Raw genomic sequence first — 9,876 nt, 5'->3', positions numbered from 1 at the left:
AAGTAGTTTTCCAAAGTAAGGGGAACACGGACTATTTCTAACAGGATCTCAAGGGCAGGCTGTTTGACCCCCCCCCCCAGGGGAGGAGCAGTCTGTTAGGCTACAGAGGAGGACTTTGCAGCCAGCCCTGAAGGTACCTGATAAAACAGGGTCAAATGAAAGGGGAGGAGGTCCTCCCCTATCAGTAGACTTGGAAAGGGGCAGGGAGGAGACCAGGGAGGGAGTCCGGGGTTGGGGAGGGAATGAGGGAGCGGGATACAGCTGGGACACAGAGTTAACAAAATGTAACTAAAAAGAAAAATAAAATTTAAAAAAAAAGAAGTTAAACAGCAAAAAAATCAAGTAATCCAATTTAAAAAATGGGGAACAGAGCTAAACAGAGAATTCTCAGTAGGAATAAGGCAGAGAAACACTTAAAGAAATGCTCAACCTCATTAGTCATCAGGGAAATGCAAATCTAAATGACCCTAAGATTTCACCTTACACCCATCAGAATGGCTAAGATTAAAAACTCAAGAGACAACACATGCCTGAGAGGTTGTGGAGAAAGGGGAACCCTCTTCCACTGCTGGTGGGAATATAAACTTGTATAACCACTGATATGATTTTAATCTGAAATGTTACTCACAGTTTCATTTTGAAGATTCAGCCCTTGCTGTTAATGGCATCTCAGCATGCTTTAGCAACATTAGAAGACAAGGCCTATATGTTAGAAGGTCTCTAAACGTGGACCTTGCTTTCTGCTTTGTTCTCCACTTTCTAATTTGTTGTGTTGTGGGCAGTCTCTGACACACAGTCCTTGTCACCATGACTTTGATACTCTGTGAGGCATTCTCTGTTACAATGGACTCAAACCCCTGTGAAACTATGAAGTAATGCCTACATATATGATAAGACTGTATTGCCACCTGATAATGGGACTTTGTATTTTGTTTTGCTTGTTTTATGTTATTGCCAAAAGATTACATTCTGATTAGTATTCTGATATTCATTTTGTTTATTTTTCAGATTTATTTTAATTCTATTTCTCTATTCCCTTTTCTCCCTCCAAAACCTCCCATATGACTATACCCATTTTCTTTCAAATTCTTGACCTCTTCTTTTTCAGTTGTTGTTGTATGCATATTCAATTACTTTTATGCAATAATTTGATATGGCAATACAAATCATTTATTTACTGCCAAATGTACATGCATATACTTTGTTTCAAATTAGTATTCTCTACATCACAAGCCATAGTTGGATTTCTGCTGTTCTGAAAGATGATTGACAATTTCTTACTTAAAGCTGCCCAGTTAAAAATCTTTTAACAGATCACATAAATCTAGTAACTTAAGGCTTTGATTTGCAATTTGTCCATCTTGGATGGTGACCAAGCTTGTTATCAAGCAAATATTGGCACTGCATATTAGTAATTTCTTGGTCACTTAAGACAAGTGACCTTTTTCTAAGATGTGTGTCTTGATTAGATTTTTCATATGAAAATCTTAATCTTACTTTCTGCATAGTTGCTTATTAAATACATAATGAAGAATATCTCCACTGAATATTTTCCCTAGGGAATGTTTTGAGGATTGGACCTAGAGCCCTTTGCATGAGTGTTAAGTTCTGAATCCCTGAGCTGCATATCAGGCCTGCCTGCTCTGTGAACTCTTTGGTGACTTGTTATATATTTAAAAACTCGCTCATCTGTGATAATACTTGTGGAAATTATAGAAAGACTACATCTTTGAGATACTTCTATATTTTCCTCTTACAGAAAGATATACTGACAAAGTAGGGCAGTAACACTATGTTTTGAGTCACTGTAAAGCTAATTTTATTGAATAGTTTTCTAGCATCATGCCATAATCAGAGATTAAAAGAAATGTGAAGATATTTATTCAAAATTTATCAGTGTAGATAGTGATCACATTATTGAAGATTTTATTCACTGTGTAAAGGGGAATGTTGGAAAAGTAAACATCAGTTTTCTTGGAGAAAATTGTTGTTGCTCCAATTAAGAAACACTGAAAAGCTGTATTCTGATACTTATCATATTTATTTATATGTTTGGGTTGAGGGCATGAGCATGCTGCAATGTACCTGTGAGGGACAAAGGACAACTTCCAGAAATTGGTTCTCTCCTCCCACTTTATAGGCTGAACTCCTTGGCTGAGCCATTTTTTTTTTCAGCCTGATGTTCAATTATTTTTATCTTACAAATCTTGTGATTTTTTCACCTTTTCTTCCTTCCAGCTCTTCCTACTTCCCTTTTTCTCTCTTTCTTTCTGTTCAGTTTACTAGTGTGTAATTAACAAAGAAAAATTGTATTTTTGGACATGCCATTTACAACATGATGACTATATACAGTATAAAGACCATGACAATCAATTAAAACATCTATCATCACACAGTTACAATGTGTTTGCACTCTTATGTATTAGCAAATTTCAGGCAAACAGTAGAGTCTTATCAACTTTGACACCATGCTGTTCACTATATTTCCAGATCTCCTTAAACCATGTTTATTGTGGTTGTAACCTTGCTAAGTCTCTTTTACCTCAAGAGCAGGAAGATGATGTTTGTCTTTGCATGGAACACTTAATCTGTGTTTCCTTAATAAAATACTGGAGACAAATTAATTAAAATGAGCAGAAATGTGTTTCTTCAGTATTTTGGAGGATGAAAAGGCCAGTATCAGGGCACTAACAAGTTGCATTGTCTGTGAGTATTGTTATCTGTCTCTAGAAGGGGGAAATGTTATGTTCTCACAAGTCAGGTTTTAGAAAGGTACAAGGGGGAAGATCCAAGATGGCAGTGCTGGGATGACACTCTCTCTGACCAGCAGCACAGCAGGATCAGTACAGTCACCAGCAGTCAGAACTCGCAGCTCTAAAACACAAGTGATTATGTTTCCCAGGTGAGAGGATACCCCACGGTGGAGGATTCAATCAGCTTCAACTCACCCAGCTAAACTGCAGAAGAGATTTCAGTTCCACCAGGTGCTTGGTCACCAGCCCAGAGCCACATGACAGGGTGCTCTGATCACTGTCCCAGACCGAACTGTGACTGTAAGTCCCACAACATCAGAGACTGGGATTTCCAGTCGAGAGATAACCCCACAGTGCAGGAAACAATCAGGACGGACCTTAGGTCACCCAGACAATCCCTGGAAAAGCCTGGGGTTCTGCGAGTGCCCAGCAGCTAGCTCAGAGCCAGGGACGCAGACACCAGCACAGAATCCTGCTTGCCCACCTGACTTGCTGCCCCAGATAGAACTGTGGACCCCAGAGCACCAGAGACTGAGTTTCTCTGTCGGGTGCAAACTCACAGGGAGGGGAATAGTAGGTCTTCTTTCAGAGCACTCAGCCGATACCACCATCCCCAAAAAGTATCTGGAAAAATTACCCAGTTTTGGCAGACACCCAGGCGCCCAATAGCCAGAAAGGCAGAACCACACAAGTCTGTGCCTGTGGGTTCTACTCACCATTAAAGATAGAACGTTGGTCCCCAAAGCACAGTCTAGGTGTCCCTGTCATGAGGAAATCCCACAGTGAGGGTTCATCAGCTCCAGAAGACTTTCTGGTTTCATGTAGGCTCTAGGCTCTAGCCTTCTACTGCAGGCATGAGCTCTGTGCTCACTTGCCATTACTGAGTACTGCTAGGGCACTGGAGCACACAGCTGCATCCTCAGATCTACAAAAGCTGGAGCACCATTAGAGCAGCCTTCAGTTACTACTCCAAGGTTTGACCAGTTATCCCTAGCTAAAATGACAAAACTGTGGGACTCCTTGGTTCTTCAAGAGGGCTGCATCCAACAATTACACCTAAGAGCAATAACTGTAGCTCACTAAATTCAGAGCAAGAAACCCAGCAGCAGGGCAGCCATCACCAGGACCTCTCCTGATGAGAGCAGAACCTTCCTGAACATGACAGTTACCACACAGGTCCATATACCTGTGACAATTCTTGAGAAGCACCACCATTCAGTTGAACATACCCAAAAAGCTGAGGAGATCTCCTTCAGAACCCTGCCAAGTGGATTCTCCCCAACCCAGAACCCAGCAGGCACCAGAAATTAACAGGCAACACCTGAGACTGGAAGATGGGTAGAGGCCAGCAAAAAAGCACAACCAACAAAAGGCAAAGCAATATGGCATTCCCAAAACCCAGTTATCCAGGGACAAGTAGTCCTGAACACCCTAATATAAGTGAAATTCAAGAAGATAATCTTACATCTATGCTTATGAAGAGGTTGATGATGGAAGCAAATAAAATGCGTAAAGATTTAGGGGAAGATATAGTAAAATAGATTATGGCCATCTGTAAAGAAATACAGGAAGCAAAAACAGTTTGTGGCTTTCAGAGAGGAAATGATTAAATCACTTGTTGTTTGCAACTATTAATATTTACTATTGGTTAATCTTCTAGTAATGCTGCTGTTAATCCTCAGCAGCTGTATAACCAAATCACCACACGGAGACTTGGTTTTTAGTTAACCTAGAACACAATGCTGGGCAATATTTACTCCCTCCTAAACCTCCAAGCCCTCAGTTTCCTAACATTTAGATTTCCCATATTATACTTGCTTTTTGTGAAATCTTAGGTATGGTTCATGCTCCAAGTCCTCCAAGCTCTCCCCTCCAGCTCTGCTCTCCTCACTCTCCTCTCACCCCTTCTCCTCCCACTCATCTCCTGCTCTCTAGCTACTCCCCTCTTTTCTGTCCTCTGGCTCCTCCCATTGTACAACATTGTATCTAGTTGCTTTATTTTGTCCTGTTTACACAAGAGTTGAAACAGGATGCTTATAGTGAGTATCACAATGCAATATCCAAATTGAAACCAGAGAATTGGGAATGGGAAAATCAGCATTTGAATTAACAAGGGTAAGGCATATACATTTTAAAAGAACATTATACCAACAATCACTGAAAGAAATAAAAGAAACAGAGGAATGTTCAAACAAACAGGTGAAAAAATTGAAGGAAAAACAGAAAAATACAGTCAAGATGGGTGAAGGAAATCAACACAACAGTTCAAGATCTGAAGATAGGACTGAAAAAATTAAAGAAAACACAAACGGAGGAAATCATGGTGAGGGAGAACCTAGGAAAGAAAACAGAAACTACAGAGGTAAACATAACCAACAGACTACAAGAGATGGAAGAAAGAATCCTGGGTGTGGAAGATACAATGGAAGAAATCGATGGTATCCATCAAAGTAAATAATTAATCTAAAAAATTCCTGATTCAAACCATCCAAGAAATCAAAGACAACATAAAAAGACAAAACCTAAGAATAATAGGAACAGAGGAAAAAGAAGATTCCCTCTTCCAAGGCCCAGAAAATATTTTCAACAAAATTATTGAAGAAAATTTCCCCAACTTAAAGGAGAGGCATATAAGAATACAAGTAGCCTACAAAACACCTACTAAATTAGACCAGAAAATAAAATCATCCCATCACATAATCAAAACAGTAAGTATATAGAACAAAGAAAAAATACTAAAAGCTGCAAAGGAAAAAGGCCAAGTAACATATAATGGCAAACTCATCAGAATCACACCTGACTTCTCCACAGAAACTATGAAAACCAGAAGGGCCTGGATGGATATCATGCAGACCCTAAGAGAACACAGATGTCAACCTAGGCTACTCTACCCAGCAAAACTCTCAGTCTTTATAGACGGAGAAAACAAGATATCCAACGACAAAAACAAAATTCAATCATACCTACACACAAATCCAGTGTTACAGAATACATTAGAAGAACAAATACAACCCAAGAAAACCAACGACTTTCAAGAAAACACAGGAAATAAATAACCTCACTACAGCAAAACAAAAAGTAGCCAAACACACAAACACACTACCACAGCCAACACCAATATCAAAGTATCAAACAGCTACTGGACATTAATCTCCTTCAACATCAATGGAATCAATTCTCCAATAAAAAGACACAAACTAACAGAATGGATGCATAAACAAGACCCCAAAATCTGTTACATACAAGAAACACACCTAAGTCACAAAGATAGATATTACCTAAGAGTAAAGGGCTGGAAGACAGTTTTCCAAGCAAATGGACCCAAGAAGCAAGCTGGAGTAGCCATTCTAATGTCTAATAAAATAGACTTTCAACCAAAATTAATCAAAAGAAATAGATAAGGACACTTCATAATGATCAAGGGAAAAATCCACCAAGAAGCCATCACAATTCTGAACATCTATGCCTCAAATGCAATGGCACCCACATTTGTAAAAGAAACATTAATAAAACTTAAACCACACATAGATCTTCACACATTAATAATGGGAGACTTCAACACCCCACTCTCAACAAAGGATGGTCAACAAAACAGAAATTAAACAAAGAACCAATAACTTTGACAGAAGTCAAATGGACCTCATAGACCTCTACAGAACCTTTCACCTAAACACAAAAGAATTTACTTTCTTCTCAGCACCTCATGGAACCTTCTCCAAAATAGACCATATAGTTGGCCACAAAGCAAGACTCAACAGATACAAGAAGATTGAAATAATCCCTTGTATCCTATCTGATCACCATGGAATAAAGGTGGACCTCAATGACAGAAATAGCAAAAGGCCTACAAACACATAGAAACTGAACGACTTCCTACTAAATGACAGCTGGGCCAGAGAAGAAATAAAGAAAGAAATTAAAGTCTTCCTAGAATTCAATGAAAATGAAGACACAACATACCCAAACTTATAGGACATAATGAAAGCAGTGCTAAGAGGAAAGTTCATAGCACTAAGTGCCGTCAAGAGGAAATTTGAAACATCTCATTCAAGCATCTTAATGGCTCACCTAAAAGCTCTAGAAAAAAAGAAGCAGACACACCAAAGAGGAGTAGATGGCTGGAAATAATCAAACTCAGGGCTGAAATCAATCAATTAGAAACAAATAAAACTATTCAAAGAATCAATGAAACCAAGAGCCGATTCTTTGAGAAAATCAACAAGATAGACAAACCCTTAGCCAAACTAACTAAAAGGCAGAGAGACACTATCCAAATCAAGAAAATCAGAAATGAAAAGGGGGACATAACCATAGACACTGAAGAGATCCAAATAGTAATTAGGTCTTACTTCAAAAGCCTATGTGCCATAAAATTTAAAAATCTCAATAAAATGGACAACCAATTCCACATGCCAAAGCTGAATCAAGACCAGGTAAATCAATTAAATAGTCCTATATCCCCCAAGGAAATAGAAGTTGTCATCAAATCTCCCATGCAAAAAAAGCCCAGGGCCAGATGGTTTCAGTGTAGAATTCTACCAGACCTTCAAAGAAGGGCTAACACCAATACTCTTCAAACTATTCCACAAAATAGAAATGGAAGGAATATTACCAAACTCATTCTATGAAGCCACAATCACCTGGGTACCTAAACTTCACAAAGACCCAACAAAAAAAAGAGAATTTCAGGCCAATCTCCCTTATGAACATTGATGCAAAAATACTCAACAAAATACTTGCAAACCGAATACAAGAACACATCAAAGTTATCATCGGCTATGACCAAGTAGGCTTCATCCCAGGTATGCAGGAGTGGTTCAATATACAGAAATCCATCAATGTAGTCCACCACATTAACAAACTGAAGGAGAAAAAAAACACATAATCATTTCCTAAGATGCTGAAAAAGCATTTGACAATATCCAACATCTGTCCATGTTTAAAGTCTTGGAGAGATCAGGGATACAAGGCACATACCTGAACATAGTAAAGGCAATATACAGCAAGCCTATAGGCAACATCAAACTCAATGGAGAGAAACTTAAATCAATCCCACTGAAATCAGGGACAAGGCAATGCTGCCCACTCTCTCCATATCTCTTCAACATTGTTCTTGAAGTCCTTCCTAGAACAATAAGACAATTTTAAAGGAGATCAAGCGGATACAAATTGGAAAGGAAGAAGTAAAAGTATCACTGTTTGCAGATGATATGATAGTATACCTGAATGACCCCAAAAATTTTACCAGGGAACTCCTACAGCTGATTAACACCTTCAGCAAAGTGGCCGGATACAAAATTAACTCAAAAAAAAAAAAAATCAGTAGCCCTTCTGTATACAAAAGACAAAAGGGCCAAGAAAGAAATTAGGGAAACAACACCCTTCACAATAACCACAAAGGACATAAAGTACCTTGGTATGAACCTAACCAAGCAAGTCAAAGCCTTGTATGAAAAAAATTTCAGGTCTTTGAAGAAAGAATTAGAAGAAGATATGAGAAGATGGAAAGATCTACCATGCTGACGGCTTGGCAGGATTAACATAGTAAAAATGGCCATTTTACCAAAAGCAATCTACAGATTCAATGCAATTCCCATCAAATTACTAACACAATTCTTTACAGACCTTGAAAGAAAAATTCTCAACTTCATATGGAACAAAAAGAAACCCAGAATTGTTAAAACAATCCTGTACAATAACAGATCTTCTGGATGTATCTCCATCCCTGATCTCAAGCTGTACTATAGAGCAACAATTCTAAAAACTGCATGGTACTGGCAAAGAAACAGACTGGTGGATCAATGGAATCAAACAGAAGACCCTGAAATAAATCCACACACTTAAGGACATCTGATTTTTGACAAAGATGCCAAATCCATTCAGTGGAAAAAAGACAGCATCTTCAACAAATGATGCTGGTCTAACTGGATGTCTACATGTAGAAAAATGAAAATAGATCCATACTTATCACCCTGCACAAAACTAAAGTCCAAGTGGATCAAAGAAGTCAATATAAAACTAGACACACTAAACTGCTTAGAAGAAAAAGTGGGGAAGAGCCTTGAATCCATTGGTACAGGAGACAACTTCCTGAACAGAACACCAACAGCACAGGTTCTAAGAGCAACAATCAATAAATGGGACCTTGTGAAACTGAAAAGCTTCTGTAAGGCAAAGGACACCATCGTCAGAACAAAACGACTGCCTACAGTTTGGGAAAGGATCTCACCAACCCTATATCTGACAGAGGGCTAATATCCAGCATATATAAAGAACTAAAGAAGCTGAAAAGCAATAAATCAAGTAATCCAATTAAAATTGAAGTACAGAGCTAAACAGAATTCTCAATAGAGGCAGAGAAACAGTTAAAGAAATGTTCAACCTCATTAGTCATCAGGGAAATGCAAATCAAAACGACCTTGAGATTTCACCTTACACCCTTCAGAATGGCTAAGATGAAAAACTCAAGGGACAACACATGCTGGAGAGGTTGTGGCGAAAGGGGAACCCCCCTCCACTGCTGGTGGGAATGTAAACTGGTACAACCACTCTGGAAATCAATCTGGCGCTTTCTCAGACAACTAGGAATAGCGCTTCCTCAAGAACCAGTATACCACTTTTAGGCATATATCCAAAAGAGGTTTCAAGTACACAATAAGCACAGCTGCTTAACCATGTTTTTAGCAGCCTTATTTGTAATAGCCAGAAGCTGGAAACAGCCCAGATCTGCTAAACTAAGGAATGGATACAGAAAGTGTGGCACATCTACACAATGGAATATTACTCAGCAATAAAAAAAAGGATATCATGAAATCTTCAGGTAAATGGTGGGATCTGGAAAAGATCATCCTGAGTGAGCTATCCCAGAAGCAGAAAGACACACACGGTATATACTCACTCATATAGGTATATAATACAGGATAAACCTAGTAAAATCTGTACACCTAAAGAAACTAATCAAGCTGGAGGACTCTTGCTAAAATGCTCAATCCCTATCCAGAAAGGCAAAGAGGATGGACATCAGAAGAAGTAGAAAAGAGGGAACAAGTCAGGAGCATGCCACAGAGGGCCTCTGAAAAGCTCTGCTCTACAGGGTATCAAAGCAGATGCTGAGACTTATGGC

The sequence above is a fragment of the Psammomys obesus genome, unplaced genomic scaffold, assembly GCF_907164565.1.
Source record: "Psammomys obesus unplaced genomic scaffold, mPsaObe1.curated_primary_1811, whole genome shotgun sequence".
Classification (NCBI taxonomy): domain Eukaryota; kingdom Metazoa; phylum Chordata; class Mammalia; order Rodentia; family Muridae; genus Psammomys; species Psammomys obesus.
The sequence above is the reverse complement of the archived record's forward strand: the minus strand, read 5'-3'. Positions refer to the sequence as shown.